The sequence below is a fragment of the Petromyzon marinus genome, chromosome 85, assembly GCF_048934315.1.
Source record: "Petromyzon marinus isolate PM22_M1 ecotype Great Lakes invasive population chromosome 85, UKy_Petmar_22M1.pri1.0, whole genome shotgun sequence".
Lineage (NCBI taxonomy): Eukaryota > Metazoa > Chordata > Hyperoartia > Petromyzontiformes > Petromyzontidae > Petromyzon > Petromyzon marinus.
In genome coordinates this window covers 6604519-6621194 of record NC_133750.1, presented here as the reverse complement: position 1 = coordinate 6621194, position 16676 = coordinate 6604519, and the positions used below count along the sequence as shown (strand labels likewise).

Here is a 16676-nt window from a genome sequence, read left to right as displayed (position 1 = left end):
CCTACCCAACTACCCACTCAGCTACCTACCCAGCTACCTACCCAGCTACCCACCCTGCTACCCACCCAGCTACTTACCCAGCTACCTACCCAGCTACCTACCCAGCTACCCAGCTACCCAGCTACCTACCCAGCTACCCAGCTACCTACCCAGCTACCCACCCAGCTACCCACCCAGCTACCTACCCAGCTACCTACCCAGTTACCTACCCAGCTACCTACCCAACTACCCAGCTACCTACCCAGCTACCCAGCTACCTGCTCAGCTACCTACCCAGCTACCCACCCAGCTACCTACCCAGCTACCCACCCAGCTACCTACCCAGCTACTTACCCAGCTACCCAGCTACCTACTCAGCTACCTACACAGCTACCTACCCAGCTACTTACCCAGCTACCTACCCAGCTACCCAGCTACCCACCCAGCTACCCACCCAGCTACCCAGCTACCCACCCAGCTACCTACCCAGCTACCTACCCAGCTACCCAGCTACTTACTCAGCTACCTACCCAGCTACCCAGCTACCTACCCAGCTACCCAGCTACCTACCCAGCTACCCACCCAGCTACCCACCCAGCTACCCAGCTACCCACCCAGCTACCCACCCAGCTACTTACCCAGCTACCTACCCAGCTACCCAGCTACCTACCCAGCTACCCACCCAGCTACCTACCCAGCTACCCAGCTACCTACCCAGCTACCTACCCAGCTATCCACCCAGCTACCCACCCAGCTACCTACCCAGCTACCTACCCAACTACCCACCCAGCTACCCACTCAGCTACCTACCCAGCTACCTACCCAGCTACCTATCCAGCTACCCAGCTACCTACCCAGCTACCCAGCTATCTACCCAACTACCCACCCAGCTACCTACCCAGCTACCTACCCAGCTACCCACCCAGCTACCCAGCTACCTACCCAACTACCCAGCTACCTACCCAGCTACCCACCCAGCTATCTACCCAACTACCCAGCTACCTACCCAGCTACCCACCCAGCTACCCAGCTACCCACCCAGCTACCTAACCAGCTACCTACCCAGCTACCCACCCAGCTACCTACCCAGCTAGCTACCCAACTACCCAGCTACCTACCCAACTACCCAGCTACCTACCCAACTACCCAGCTACCTACCCAGCTACCTACCCAGCTACCCAGCTACCTACCCAGCTACCTACCCAGCTACCCACCCAGCTACCTACCCAGCTACCCAGCTACCTACCCAGCTACCCACCCAGCTACCCACACAGCTACCTACCCAGCTATCCAGCTACCTACCCAGCTATCCACCCAGCTACCTACCCAGCTACCCACCCAGCTACCTACCCAGCTACCTACCCAGCTACCCAGCTACCTACCCAGCTAACTTCCCAGCTACCCATCCAGCTACCTACTCGGCTACCTACCCAGCTACCCAGCTACCCAGCCAGCTACCTACCCAGCTACCCACTCAGCTACCTACCCAGCTACCCAGCTACCTACCCAGCTACCCAGCCAGCTTCCCACCCAGCTACCCACCCAGCTACCCACCCAGCTACCTACCCAGCTACCCAGCTACCTACCCAGCTACCCACCCAGCTACCTACCCAGCTACCCACCCAGCTACCCACCCAGCTACCTACCCAGCTACCCAGCTACCTACCCAGCTACCCACCCAGCTACCCACCCAGCTACCTACCCAGCTACCCTACCCAGCTACCCACCCAGCTACCCACCCAGCTACCTACCCAGCTACCTACCCAGCTCCCTACCCAGCTACTTACCCAGCTACCCACCCAGCTACCCAGCTACCCAGCTACCTACCCAGCTACCTACCCAGCTACCCACCCAGCTACCTACCCAGCTACCCACCCAGCTACCTACCCAGCTACCTACCCAGCTACCTACCCAACTACCCACCCAGCTACCTACCCAGCTACCCACCCAGCTACCTACCCAGCTAGCTACCCAGCTACCTACTCAGCTACTTACCCAGCTACCCACCCAGCTACCTACCCAGCTACCCACCCAGCTACCTACCCAGCTACTTACCCAGCTACCCAGCTACCTACTCAGCTACCTACCCAGCTACCTACCCAGCTACCCACCCAGCTACCCACCCAGCTACCCAGCTACCCACCCAGCTACCTACCCAGCTACTTACCCAGCTACCTACCCAGCTACCAAGCTACCCACCCAGCTACCCACCCAGCTACACACCCAGCTACCTACCCAGCTACCTACTCAGCTACCCACCCAGCTACCTACCCAGCTACCCACCCAGCTACCTACCCTGCTACCTACCCAGCTACCTACCCAGCTACCCACCCAGCTACCCAGCTACCTACCCAACTACCCAGCTACCTACCCAGCTACCCACCCAGCTACCTACCCAACTACCCAGCTACCTACCCAGCTACCCACCCAGCTACCCACGCAGCTACCCACCCAGCTACCTACCCAGCTACCTACCCAGCTACCCACCCAGCTACCTACCCAACTACCCAGCTACCTACCCAACTACCCAGCTACCCACCCAGCTACCCACCCAGCTACCTACCCAGCTACCTACCCAGCTACCTACCCAGCTACCCACCCAGCTACCCAGCTACCTACCCAGCTACCTACCCAGCTACCCACCCATCTACCTACCCAGCTACCCAGCTACCCACCCAGCTACCTACCCAGCTACCCAGCTACCTACCCAGCTACCTACCCAGCTACCCAGCTACCTACCCAGCTACCCACCCAGCTACCCAGCTACCTACCCAGCTACCCACCCAGCTACCTACCCAGCTACCCAGCTACCTACCCAGCTACCCACCCATCTACCTACCCAGCTTCCTACCCAGCTACCTACCCAGCTACCCAGCTACCTACCCAGCTACCCAGCTACCCACCCAGCTACCTACCCAGCTACCCACCCAGCTACCTACCCAGCTACCCAGCTACCTACCCAGCTACCTACCCAGCTACCCACCCAGCTACCTATCCAGCTACCTACCCAGCTACCCACCCAGCTACCTACCCAGCTACCTACCCAGCTACCTACCCAGCTACCCACCCAGCTACCTACCCAGCTACCTACCCAGCTACCCAGCTACCTACCCAGCTACCTACCCAGCTACCCAGCTACCTACCCAGCTACCTACCCAGCTACCCAGCTACCTACCCAGCTACCTACCCAGCTACCTACCCAGCTACCCACCCAGCTACCTACCCAGCTACCCACCCAGCTACCTACCCAACTACCCAGCTACCCACCCAGCTACCTACCCAGCTACCCTACCCAGCTACCCTGCTACCCACCCAGCTACCCAGCTACCCACCCAGCTACCCACCCAGCTACCCAGCTACCCAGCTACCTACCCAGCTACTCACCCAGCTGCCTAGGAGGAGTGAGTGAAGGAGTTGAGGTGAAGGAGTTGAAGGAGTTGAGGTGAAGGAGTTGAAGGAGTTGAGGTGAAGGAGTTGAAGGAGTTGAGGTGAAGGAGTTGAGTTGAAGGAGTTGAAGGAGTTGAGGTGAAGGAGTTGAGTTGAAGGAGTTGAAGGAGTTGAGGTGAAGGAGTTGAGGTGAAGGAGTTGAAGGAGTTGAGGTGAAGGAGTTGAAGGAGTTGAGGTGAAGGAGTTGAGTTGAAGGAGTTGAGGTGAAGGAGTTGAAGGAGTTGAGGTGAAGGAGTTGAAGGAGTTGAGGTGAAGGAGTTGAAGGAGTTGAGTTGAAGGAGTTGAGGTGAAGGAGTTGAGTTGAAGGAGTTGAGGTGAAGGAGTTGAAGGAGTTGAGGTGAAGGAGTTGAAGGAGTTGAGGTGAAGGAGGTGAAGGAGTTGAGGTGAAGGAGTTGAAGGAGTTGAGGTGAAGGAGTTGAGGTGAAGGAGTTGAAGGAGTTGAGGTGAAGGAGTTGAAGGAGTTGAGGTGAAGGAGTTGAGTTGAAGGAGTTGAGGTGAAGGAGTTGAAGGAGTTGAGGTGAAGGAGTTGAAGGAGTTGAGTTGAAGGAGTTGAAGGAGTTGAGTTGAAGGAGTTGAGTTGAAGGAGTTGAGGTGAAGGAGTTGAAGGAGTTGAGGTGAAGGAGGTGAAGGAGGTGAAGGAGTTGAGGTGAAGGAGTTGAAGGAGTTGAGGTGAAGGAGTTGAGGTGAAGGAGTTGAAGGAGTTGAGGTGAAGGAGTTGAAGGAGTTGAGTTGAAGGAGTTGAGGTGAAGGAGTTGAGGTGAAGGAGTTGAGGTGAAGGAGTTGAGTTGAAGGAGTTGAAGGAGTTGAGGTGAAGGAGTTGAGGTGAAGGAGTTGAAGGAGTTGAGGTGAAGGAGTTGAAGGAGTTGAGGTGAAGGAGTTGAGGTGAAGGAGTTGAAGGAGTTGAGGTGAAGGAGTTGAGGTGAAGGAATTGAGGTGAAGGAGTTGACAGGAAGGAGGTGAAGGAGGGGACAGGAAGGAGGTGAAGGAGGGGACAGGAAGGAGATGAGGGAGGGGACAGGGAGGAGGGGGACAGGAAGGAGGAGGGTGACGGGAGGGACGGGGGGTTTGGGTTGAGTCGACTTGGAGTTGAGAGAATTTGAGGCGGCGGCTGCTTCGGCCCCGTCCGCAGACGCCGCTCGACGCCTTCGGGGTCGCTCGGTCGCTCGCCGCCGTCCCCGCCGCCGCCGCCGCTGGGCCCCCGCGTCCACTGCGCGGGAAAGTGGCGACGAAGTTCCCAGCCGCCGCCGCCGCCGCCGACGCCGCTGATTTTGTTGTTTTGTAGTTCTCGTTGCCGAGGCGAAATCGACTTTTTTTTTCCCCCCCCCCGTCGGATTTCACCGCCGCTGAGGGAAAAGTGGCGGTGAGCTACCCGGCTGTGGTATTTGTAGAAGTTTCGTTCATGCATTCACTCATTCACCCATTCACTCATTCACCATACAGTTGAATGACTTAGAGCAAAAATTTAACCGCCGCTGAGGGAAAAGTGGCGGTGAGCTACCCGGCTGTGGTATTTGTAGAAGTTTCGTTCATGCATTCACTCATTCACCCATTCACTCATTCACCATACAGTTGAATGACTTAGAGCAAAAATTTAACCGCCGCTGAGGGAAAAGTGGCGGTGAGCTACCCGGCTGTGTTTTTTTTTGCAGACGTTTCATTCAGTCATTCACTCATTCCGTCATTCATTCATTCACTCATTCACCTTACAGTTGAATGACTTAGAGGAAAAATTTCGCCGCCGCTGAGGGAAAAGTGGCGGTGAGCTACCCGGCTGTGGTTTTTTTGCAGACGTTTCGTTCATTCATTCACTCATTCCGTCATTCATTCATTCACTCATTCACCTTACAGTTGAATGACTTAGAGCAAAAATTTCGCCGCCGCTGAAGGAAAAGTGGCGGTGAGCTACCCGGCTGTGGTTTTTTTGCAGACGTTTCGTTCATTCAGTCATTCACTCATTCCGTCATTCATTCATTCACTCATTCACTTTACAGTTGAATGACTTAGAGCAAAAATTTAACCGCCGCTGAGGGAAAAGTGGCGGTGAGCTACCCGGCTGTGGTTTTTTTTGCAGACGTTTCGTTCATTCAGTCATTCACTCATTCCGTCATTCATTCATTCACTCATTCACCTTACAGTTGAATGACTTAGAGCAAAAATTTCACCGCCGCTGAGGGAAAAGTGGCGGTGAGCTACCCGGCTGTGGTTTTTTTTGCAGACGTTTCGTTCATTCAGTCATTCACTCATTCCGTCATTCATTCACTCATTCACCTTACAGTTGAATGACTTAGAGGAAAAATTTCGCCGCCGCTGAGGGAAAAGTGGCGGTGAGCTACCCGGCTGTGGTTTTTTTGCAGACGTTTCGTTCATTCAGTCATTCACTCATTCCGTCATTCATTCACTCATTCACCTTACAGTTGAATGACTTAGAGCAAAAATTTCACCGCCGCTGAGGGAAAAGTGGCGGTGAGCTACCCGGCTGTGGTTTTTTGCAGACGTTTCGTTCATTCACTCATTCCGTCATTCATTCACTCATTCACCTTACAGTTGAATGACTTAGAGGAAAAATTTCGCCGCCGCTGAGGGAAAAGTGGCGGTGAGCTACCCGGCTGTGGTTTTTTTGCAGACGTTTCGTTCATTCATTCACTCATTCCGTCATTCATTCATTCACTCATTCACCTTACAGTTGAATGACTTAGAGGAAAAAATTCGCCGCCGCTGAGGGAAAAGTGGCGGTGAGCTACCCGGCTGTGGTTTTTTTGCAGACGTTTCGTTCATTCAGTCATTCACTCATTCCGTCATTCATTCACTCATTCACCTTACAGTTGAATGACTTAGAGCAAAAATTTCACCGCCGCTGAGGGAAAAGTGGCGGTGAGCTACCCGGCTGTGGTGTTTGTAGAAGTTTCGTTCATTCATTCATTCACTCATTCACTCATTCACCATACAGTTGAATGACTAAGTGCAAAAATTTCGCCGCTGCTGAGGGAAAAGTGGCGGTGAGCTACCCGGCTGTGGTTTTTGTAGTAGTTTCATTCATTCACTCACTCATTCACCCATTCACTCATTCACCATACAGTTGAATGACTTAGAGCAAAAAATTTCGCCGCCACTGAGGGAAAAGTGGCGGTGAGCTACCCGGCTGTGGTATTTGTAGACGTTTCATTCATTCATTCACTCGTCCGTCACTCATTCACCATTCAGTTGAATGACTTAGAGCAAAAATTTCGCCGCTGCTGAGGGAAAAGTGGCGGTGAGCTACCCGGCTGTGGTTTTTGTAGTAGTTTCATTCATTCACTCACTCATTCACCCATTCACTCATTCACCATACAGTTGAATGACTTAGAGCAAAAAATTTCGCCGCCACTGAGGGAAAAGTGGCGGTGAGCTACCCGGCTGTGGTATTTGTAGACGTTTCGTTCAAACTTTATTTGGTTCCGTTCGTTTACTTATTCGTCCTTCACCCACCCGCTCAACCACTCACTCACTCACCCACTCATCCACTCACTCACCCATCCACTCACTCATCCATTCACTCACCCACCCACTCACCCACTCAATCACCCACCCACTCACTCACCCACTCACCCACTCACTCACCCACCCACCCACTCACCCACCCACTCACTCACCCACTCACCCACTCACCCACCCACTCACCCACTCACTCACCCACCCACCCACTCACCCCCCCACCCACCCACACGTAGTAACACAGTAGCAGCAATAACAAAGTAAAAAGTCGACGTTCTTCGCTGCAGAAGAACTCAAACTATCGACCGCTGTTGGATTTGGTGCGCTGAGGGAGTCCGCCTGCTGCCCTCTTGACGTGGGGAAGTCGCCTTCCAGCGGGGAGATTGTAGCTCATTGTGCGGAGATAACCTCGAATTAGAACGTTTTTCTAGCGATTCCCGTCGGAAATTCCATCGCCCCTGAGGGAAAATCGTGCCTTGTTGACCTGATGGTCGAGTTTGTTTGGCTGAATTTGCGTATTCTCAGTCACCCACTCAGTCACTCATTCACTCACTCAGTCACTCACTCAGTCAGTCACTCAGTCACTCACTTACCCACTCACTCAATCAGTCACTCAGTCACTTACTCACTCAGTCAGTCACTCAGTCAGTCACTCAGTCACTCACTCACGCACTCAGTCACTCACCACTCACTCATCCACTCACTCACCCACTCACCCACTCACTCACTCACCCACTCATTCACTCACTCACCCTCGAATTACAACGTTTTTCTATCGATTCCCGTCGGAATTTCCACCGCCCCTGAGCGAAAATCGCGTCTTGTTGACCTGATGGTCGAGTTTGTTTGGCTGATTTTGCGTATTCTCAGTCACCCACTCAGTCACTCGGTCAGTCAGTCACTCACTCAGTCACTCACTCAGTCACTTAGTCACTCACGCACCCACTCACTCACTCAGTCACTCACTCAGTCACTCACCACTCACCCACCCACTCACCCACTCACTCACTCACCCTAGAATTAGAACGTTTTTCTAGCGATTCCCGTCGGAAATTCCGTCGCCTCTGAGGGAAAATCGTGCCTGGTTGACCTGATGGTCGAGTTTGTTTGGCTGATTTTGCGTCTTCTCACTCACCCACTCAGTCACTCATTCAGTCAGTCACTCAACCACTCACTCACTCACTCACCCACTCACCCACCCACTTACTCACCCACTCACTCACCCACCCACTCACTGACCCACTCACTCAGTCACTCACTCACTAACCCACTCACCCACTCACCCACTCACTCACCCACTCACTCACCCACCCACCCATTCCCCCACCCACTCACCCACTCACTCACCCACTCATTCACTCACCCACCAACTCACTAACCCACTCACTAACCCACTCACCCACCCATCCATTCACCCACTCACTCACCCATTCACTCAACCACTCATTCACTCACTCACCCTCGAATTAGAACGTTTTGCTAGCGATTCCCGTCAGAAATTCCATCGCCCCTGAGGGAAAATCGTGCCTTGTTGACCTGATGCTCGAGGTTGTTTGGCTAAATTTGCGTCTTCTCATTCACCCACTCAGTCACTCAGTCACTCACTCAGTCACTCAGTCAGTCACTCAGTCAGTCACTCAGTCACTCACGCACTCAGTCACTCACCACTCACTCATCCACTCACTCACCCACTCACCCACTCACTCACTCACCCACTCATTCACTCACTCACCCTCGAATTAGAACGTTTTTCTAGCGATTCCCGTCGGAATTTCCACCGCCCCTGAGGGAAAATCGCGCCTTGTTGACCTGATGGTCGAGTTTGTTTGGCTGATTTTGCATCTTCTCAGTCACCCACTCCGTCAGTCACTCAGTCAGTCACTCAGTCACTCACTCAGTCACTCACCCACTCACTCACCCACTCACTCAGTCACTTACTCAGTCACTCACTCACGCACTCAGTCAGTCACTCACCCACTTACTCACCCACCCACCCACTCACTCACCCACTCACCACTCACTCACCCACCCACTCACTCACTCACCTACTCACTCACCCAGTCACCCACTCACTCACCCACTCACCCACCCACTCACCCACTCACCCACCCACTCACTCACTCACCCACTCACCCACTCACTCACCCACTCACTCACTCACCCACTCACTCACCCACTCACTCACCCACTCACTCATCCACTCACTCACCCACTCACCCACCCACCCACTCACCCATGCACTCACCCACTCACCCACCCCCTCACTCATCCACTCACTCACCCACCCACCAACCCACACGTAGTAACACAGTTGCAGCAATAACAAAGTAAAAAGTCGACGTTCTTCGCTGCAGAAGAACTCAAACTATCGACCGCTGTTGGATTTGGCGCGCTGAGGGAGTCCGCCTGATGCCCTCTTGACGTGGGGAAGTCGCCTTCCAGCGGGGAGATTGTAGCTCATCGTGCAGAGATAACCTCGAATTAGAACGTTTTTCTAGCGATTCCCGTCGGAATTTCCACCGCCCCTGAGGGAAAATCGCGTCTTGTTGACCTGATGGTCGAGTTTGTTTTGCTGATTTTGCGTATTCTCAGTCACCCACTCAGTCACTCACTCAGTCAGTCACTCACTCAGTCACTCACTCAGTCACTTAGTCACTCACGCACCCACTCACTCACTCAGTCACTCACTCAGTCACTCACCACTCACCCACCCACTCACTCACCCACTCACTCACTCACCCTCGAATTAGAACGTTTTTCTAGCGATTCCCGTCGGAAATTCCATCGCCCCTGAGGGAAAATCGTGCCTGGTTGACCTGATGGTCGAGTTTGTTTGGCTGAATTTGCATCTTCTCACTCACCCACTCAGTCACTCACTCACTCAGTCAGTCACTCAGTCACTCACTCAGTCACTCACCCACCCACTCAGTCACTCACTCAGTCACTCACTCACTCACCAACTCACCAACTCACTCAGTCACTCACTCATCCACTCACTCACTCATCCACTCACTCACCCACCCACTCACTCACCCACCCACCCACTCACCCACCCACCCACACGTAGTAACACAGTAGCAGCAATAACAAAGTAAAAAGTCGACGTTCTTCGCTGCAGAAGAACTCAAACTATCGACCGCTGTTGGATTTGGCGCGCTGAGGGAGTCCGCCTGCTGCCCTCTTGACGTGGGGAAGTCGCCTTCCAGCGGGGAGATTGTAGCTCATCGTGCGGAGATAACCTCGAATTAGAACGTTTTTCTAGCGATTCCCATCGGAAATTCCATCGCCCCTGAGGGAAAATCGTGCCTGGTTGACCTGATGGTCGAGTTTGTTTGGCTGAATTTGCGTCTTCTCAGTCACCCACTCAGTCACTCACTCAGTCAGTCACTCAGTCAGTCAGTCACTCAGTCACCCCCCCCACCCACTCACTCACTCACCCACTCACTCACCCACTCATTCACTCACTCACCCTCGAATTAGAACGTTTTTCTAGCGATTCCCGTCGGAAATTCCATCGCCCCTGAGGGAAAATAGTGCCTGGTTGACCTGATGGTCGAGTTTGTTTGGCTGATTTTGCATCTTCTCAGTCACCCACTCAGTCACTTAGTCAGTCACTTACTCAGTCACTCACTCAGCCACTCACTCACCCACGCACTCACTCAGTCACTCACTCAGTCACTCACCCACCCACTTACCCACTCACCCACCCACTCACTCACTCACCCACCCACCCACTCACCCACTCACTCACCCACTCACTCACCCACTCACCCACTCACTCACTCACCCACTCACCCACCCACCCACCCACTCACCCACCCACTCACTCACTCACCCACCCACTCACTCACTCACTCACCCACTCACTCACTCACCCACTCACCCACTCACCCATCCACCCACCCACTCACCCACCCACCCACTCACCCACCCACTCACCCACCCACCCACCCACTCACCCACCCACTCACTCACTCCCTCACCCACCCACTCACCCACCCACCCACTCACCTACTCACTCACCCACTTACTCACTCACCCACTCACCCACCCACTCACTCACTCACCCACTCACCCACCCACCCACCCACTCACTCACTCACTCACCCACCCACTCACCCACCCACTCACTCACTCACCCACTCACTCACCCACTCACCCACCCACCCACTCACTCACCCACTCACTCACTCACCCACCCACTCACTCACCCACCCACTCCTTCACTCACTCACTCACCCACTCACCCACCCACCCACTCACTCACCCACTCACTCACTCACCCACTCACCCACCCACCCACTCACCAACTCACTCATCCACTTACCCACTCACTCACTCACCCACTCACTCACCCACCCACTCACCCATCCACTCACTCATCCACCCACTCACCCACCCACTCACCCACCCACTCACTTATCCACTCACTCATCCACTCACTCACCCACTCACTCATCCACTCACTCACCCACCCACCCACTCACCCACCCACTCACCCCCCCACCCACACGTAGTAACACAGTAGCAGCAATAACAAAGTAAAAAGTCGACGTTCTTCGCTGCAGAAGAACTCAAACTATCGACCGCTGTTGGATTTGGCGTGCTGAGGGAGTCCGCCTGCTGCCCTCTTGACGTGGGGAAGTCGCCTTCCGGCGGGGAGATTGTAGCTCATCGTGCGGAGATAACCTCGAATTGGAACGTTTTTCTAGCGATTCCCGTCGGAAATTCCATCGCCCCTGAGGGAAAATCGTGCCTTGTTGACCTGATGGTCGAGTTTGTTTGGCTGATTTTGCGTATTCTTAGTCACCCATTCAGTCACTCAGTCACTCACTCACTCAACCACTCACTCACTCACCCACTCAGTCACTCAGTCACTCAGTCACTCAGTCACTCACTCAGTCACTCACTCAGTCACTCACGCACTCAGTCACTCACCACTCACTCACCCACTCACTCACTCACCCACTCATTCACTCACTCACCCTCGAATTAGAACGTTTTTCTAGCGATTCCCGTCGGAAATTCCATCGCCCCTGAGGGAAAATCGCGCCTTGTTGACCTGATGGTCGAGTTTGTTTGGCTGATTTTGCATCTTCTCAGTCACCCACTCAGTCAGTCACTCAGTCACTCACTCAGTCACTCACTCAGTCACTCACTCCGTCACTCACTCAGTCGCTCACTCAACCACTCATCCACTCACGCACTCAGTCACTCACTCAGTCACTCACTCACCCACCCACTCACTCACCCACTCACCCACACACTCACTCATCCACCCACCCACTCCTTCACTCACTCACTCACCCACTCATTCACCCACTCACTCACCCACCCACTCACTCACCCACTCACCCACTCACTCACCACTCACTCACCCACCCACTCACTCACTCACCTACTCACTCACCCACTCACCCACTCATCCACCCCCTCACTCACTCATCAACCCACTCACTCACTCACCCACTCACTCACTCACCCACTCACCCACCCACCCACTCACTCACCCACTCACTCACTCACTCACCCACCCACTCACCCACCCACTCACTCACTCACCCACTCACTCACCCACTCACTCATCCACACACCCACTCACCCACCCACCCACCCACTCACCCACTCACTCACTCACTCACCCACTCACTCACCCACTCACCCACTCACTCACCCACTCACTCACCCACTCACCCACCCACTCACTCACTCACCTACTCACTCACCCACTCACCCACTCATCCACCCCCTCACTCACTCATCCACCCACTCACTCACTCACTCACCCACTCACTCACTCACCCACTCACCCACCCACTCACTCACCCACCCACTCACTCACTCACCCACCCACTCACCCACTCACTCACTCACCCACTCACTCACCCACTCACTCACTCACCCACACACCCACTCACCCACCCACCCCCCCACCCACTCACTCACTCACCCACTCATCCACTCACTCACTCATCCACTCACCCATCCACTCACTCATCCACCCACTCACCCACCCACTCACCCACCCACTCACCCACCCTCTCACTCATCCACTCACTCAGTCACTCACCCACCCACTCACTCAGTCACTCATTCAGTCACTCACTCATCCACTCACTCAGTCACTCACCCACCCACTCACTCACCCACTCACCCACTCATTCACTCACTCACCCTCGAATTAGAACGTTTTTCTAGCGATTCCCGTCGGAAATTCCATCGCCTCTGAGGGAAAATCGTGCCTGGTTGACCTGATGGTCGAGTTTGTTTGACTGATTTTGCGTCTTCTCACTCACCCACTCAGTCACTCACCCAGTCAGTCACTCAGTCACTCACTCAGTCACTCACTCAGGCACTCACTCAGTCACTCACTCAGTCACTTAGTCACTCAGTCACTCACTCACTCAGTCACTCACCCACCCACTCACCCACTCACTCACTCACCCACTCATTCACTCACTCACCCTCGAATTACAACGTTTTTCTAGCGATTCCCGTCGGAATTTCCACCGCCCCTGAGGGAAAATCGCGCCTTGTTGACCTGATGGTCGAGTTTGTTAGGCTGATTTTGCATCTTCTCAGTCACCCACTCAGTCAGTCACTCAGTCACTCACTCAGTCACTCACTCAGTCACTCACTCCGTCACTCACTCAGTCGCTCACTCAACCACTCATCCACTCACTCACGCACTCAGTCACTCACTCACTCAGTCACTCACTCACCCACCCACTCACTCACCCACTCACCCACACACTCACTCATCCACCCACTCACCCACCCACTCCTTCACTCACTCACTCACTCACCCACGCATTCACTCACTCACTCACCCACCCACTCACTCACCCACTCACCCACTCACTCACCACTCACTCACCCACCCCCTCACTCACCTACTCACTCACCCACTCACCCACTCATCCACCCCCTCACGCACTCACTCACCCACTCACTCACCCACTCCCTCTCTCACCCACTCACCCACTCACTCACCCACTCACTCAGTCAATCACCCACCCACCCACCCACTCACTCACCCACCCACCCACTCACTCACTCACCCACTCACTCACCCACCCACTCACTCACCCACCCACTCATTCACCTATACACTCACCCACTCACCCACCCACTCACTCACCCACCCACTCACTCATCCACTCACTCACCCACTCACTCTCTCACCCACTCACCCACCCACTCACCCACCCACTCACTCACCCACCCACTCACCCACCCACTCACCCACCCACCCACTCACCCACCCACCCACTCACCCACCCACTCACCCACCCACCCACTCACTCACTCATCCACCCACTCACTCACCCACCCACCAACCCACACGTAGTAACACAGTAGCAGCAATAACAAAGTAAAAAGTCGACGTTCTTCGCTGCAGAAGAACTCAAACTATCGACCGCTGTTGGATTTGGCGCGCTGAGGGAGTCCGCCTGCTGCCCTCTGAACGTGGGGAAGTCGCCTTCCAGCGGGGAGATTGTAGCTCATCGTGCGGAGATAACCTCGAATTAGAACGTTTTTCTAGCGATTCCCGTCGGAAATTCCATCGCCCCTGAGGGAAAATCGTGCCTTGTTGACCTGATGGTCGATTTTGTTTGGCTGATTTTGCGTCTTCTCAGTCACCCACTCAGTCACTCAGTCACTCACTCAGTCACTCACTCAGTCAGTCACTCCGTCACTCACTCAGTCGCTCACTCAACCACTCATCCACTCACTCACGCACTCAGTCACTCACTCACCCACCCACTCATTCACCCACTCACCCACACACTCGCTCATCCACCCACTCACCCACCCACTCCTTCACTCACTCACTCACCCACCCACCCACTCACCCACTCACTCACCCACTCACTCACCCACTCACCCACCCACTCACTCACTCACCCACTCACCCACCCACCCACCCACTCACCCACGCACTCACTCACCCACCCACTCACCCACCCACTCACTCACTCACTCACCCACTCACTCACTCACCCACTCACCCACTCACCCACTCACCCACCCACCCACTCACCCACCCACTCACCCACCCACTCACCCACCCACCCACTCACCCACCCACTCACTCACTCCCTCACCCACCCACCCACTCACCCACTCACTCACCCACTCACTCACTCACCCACTCACCCACCCACTCACTCACTCACTCACTCACCCACTCACCCACCCACCCACCCACTCACTCACCCACCCACTCACTCACTCACCCACTCACTCACCCACTCACCCACCCACTCACTCACCCACTCACTCACTCACTCACCCACTCACTCACCCACCCACTCCTTCACTCACTCACTCACCCACTCACCCACCCACCCACTCACTCACCCACTCACTCACCCACCCACCCACTCACCCACCCACCCACTCACCAACTCACTCATCCACTTACCCACTCACTCACTCACCCACTCACTCACCCACCCACTCACCCATCCACTCACTCATCCACCCACTCACCCACCCACTCACCCACCCACTCACTCATCCACTCACTCACCCACTCACTCACCCACCCACCCACCCACTCACCCACTCACTCACCCACCCACTCACTCACCCCCCCACCCACCCACCCACTCACCCCCCCACCCACACGTAGTAACACAGTAGCAGCAATAACAAAGTAAAAAGTCGACGTTCTTCGCTGCAGAAGAACTCAAACTATCGACCGCTGTTGGATTTGGCGCGCTGAGGGAGTCCGCCTGATGCCCTCTTGACGTGGGGAAGTCGCCTTCCGGCGGGGAGATTGTAGCTCATCGTGCGGAGATAACCTCGAATTGGAACGTTTTTCTAGCGATTCCCGTCGGAATTTCCACCGCCCCTGAGGGAAAATCGTGCCTTGTTGACCTGATGGTCGATTTTGTTTGGCTGATTTTGCGTCTTCTCAGTCACCCACCCAGTCACTCAGTCACTCACTCAGTCACTCACTCAGTCAGTCACTCCGTCACTCACTCAGTCGCTCACTCAACCACTCATCCACTCACTCACGCACTCAGTCACTCACTCACCCACCCACTCATTCACCCACTCACCCACACACTCGCTCATCCACCCACTCACCCACCCACTCCTTCACTCACTCACCCACCCACCCACTCACCCACTCACTCACCCACTCACTCACCCACTCACCCACCCACTCACCCACTCACCCACCCACCCACCCACTCACCCACCCACTCACTCACCCACCCACTCACCCACCCACTCACTCACTCACTCACCCACTCACTCACCCACTCACTCACCCACTCACCCACTCACCCACTCACCCATCCACCCACTCACCCACCCACCCACTCACCCACCCACTCACCCACCCACCCACCCACTCACCCACCCACCCACTCACCCACTCACTCACCCACTCACTCACTCACCCACTCACCCACCCACTCACTCACTCACCCACTCACCCACCCACTCACTCACTCACCCACCCACTCACCCACTCACTCACTCACCCACTCACTCACCCACTCACCCACCCACCCACTCACTCACCCACTCACTCACTCACCCACCCACTCACTCACCCACCCACTCCTTCACTCACTCACTCACTCACCCACTCACCCACCCACCCACTCACTCACCCACTCACTCACTCACCCACCCACCCACTCACCCACCCACCCACTCACCAACTCACTCATCCACTTATCCACTCACTCACTCACCCACTCACTCACCCACCCACTCACCCATCCACTCACTCATCCACCCACTCACCCACCCAC

General features: G+C 55.0%; 1 protein-coding gene across 2 annotated transcripts in view; it reads left to right on the top strand.

The window, feature by feature from the left end:
* LOC116936991 (latrophilin-like protein LAT-2) overlaps positions 1-16676 on the top strand; it is a 65316-nt gene that overhangs the window by 2552 nt on the left and 46088 nt on the right. Inside the window, exon 1 of one of the 2 annotated variants that reach the window (XM_076057935.1) lies at positions 4558-4786. The exons of the other annotated variant lie outside the window; for it this stretch is intronic. The gene's annotated coding sequence lies outside the window, so the exon portion shown is untranslated. Of the gene's footprint in view, positions 1-4557; positions 4787-16676 lie in introns of those variants that run through there. 2 annotated transcript variants of the gene reach the window in all.